Raw genomic sequence first — 1,462 nt, forward strand, 5'->3', positions numbered from 1 at the left:
TTTTTTTTTTTTTTTTTATTTTTGCCCTCTTGAAACCAGCCAGCCCCGGCAGATGGCTGCTCCTCCTGAGCCTGGTTCTGCTGGAGGTTTCTTCCTTTTAAAGGGAGTTATCCTCTCCACTGTTGCCTTGTGCTTGCTCAGGATGGGGGATCCCTTGGTTGAAACATCCATCGCGATCTGCTGGTGACCCCTCCGCAGAATCGCCACCTTAACGTGGTGGAGGGGTTTGAGTATCCCAATGACCCAGATGGAGATTTTGTCTTGGGGTTCAGCCAGTAGCGAGGCTTCCCAGGGCAGGTTGCCACTGGGGAGGGATCAGACTAAGAGCGATTCAAAATCTTCAGTGAAGGACTTCCAAAGGTATCAGGCGGATAGGAAATGAACAGGATCGCATATTTCTTCCTGTATGTTCTTTGAGATTTTTCTTGTACTTCCTTACTTAGATATTTTGTCTGTATGGAGGCCGTGTGTGTGTTTGATCTTGGCAGTTTAGAAAACCTGCATGGTAAGTCTGACTGACTTGCAGTACAATCTTGATAAAACCTATCAAGATTGCAGGTTATTCATCAAGATCCTGATAGGTTTGCAGTGCAGATAAAACCTGCACTGCACTGAAGGTTTTATCTGCAGTTCTCAAGTTAGTGCACTGCTCTGCTATGCATTGCTATTGCAGGCCCCAGCTAGAAAATTTCTGTAGAAATTTAAACAGGGCGTGCCAATGTGTGCCCCTTGGTTGGAACTCTGATAAAAATAGCTAAAATAATTATTTTATGGAAAAGGCTAATATTAATGCACCTCTTCTCCCACCAAATAGGAATCCTGCAAACAACAAAAATAATTGCTGTCCCAGTTTATTTGATTTGGTGTGTAAAACCAGTCTTGTCTGCTCGTCTTATCAGTAATTGTCATGTTGCCTCCTTAACGCTAGTGGGCGCTGTTTCTGAATGCAAACTTTTCATTACAAACAAGATGGCAGCGCCCTGTTAGTCCCGTGCAGGACTGAAGACACGAATCCAACATTTAAAAAATAAAGATAAACTAAGCGTGACGGCATTGTTAAATGCAGGTATATTTAAAACAGTAAAATACTTATTTTATGTCTTTTATATCGTCAACGTGTGAACGTGGACAGCGAAAGGTAACGTCAGTTTATTTAAATCAGAAATGTGTCGATATAAACCTATTTATAACCGTCTCAGAATTGCAGCTTCTGGAGCCTGCAGTAACAAACCCCAACAAAGACAATAGGGCATTTTCATAACGATAAATTGTATATTTTGTTCCTACACAGGATTAGTAACGAAGTAACGTTTAATACAGAACTGTTTGAACAATCATTTCATATAAAATAACTGATGGTTTTCTCAATAATAGCTGTCAGCCTGCAGTTACAAAACCCAAGAAAGGAATATGAAGCAATTTTCTTTATAACGATAAACTGGATTTTATTTTGTTCTGTTCA

At 40.5% G+C, this 1,462-nt stretch overlaps 1 protein-coding gene across 1 annotated transcript in view; it reads left to right on the forward strand.

Moving 5' to 3' along the window:
- The window catches only part of rpp38 (ribonuclease P/MRP 38 subunit), a 16,669-nt gene that overhangs the window by 11,626 nt on the left and 3,581 nt on the right, over positions 1-1,462 (forward strand). The window lies entirely within an intron of this gene.

This window comes from Poecilia formosa, unplaced genomic scaffold, assembly GCF_000485575.1.
Source record: "Poecilia formosa unplaced genomic scaffold, Poecilia_formosa-5.1.2 Scaffold77, whole genome shotgun sequence".
NCBI classification, from domain to species: Eukaryota; Metazoa; Chordata; class Actinopteri; order Cyprinodontiformes; family Poeciliidae; genus Poecilia; species Poecilia formosa.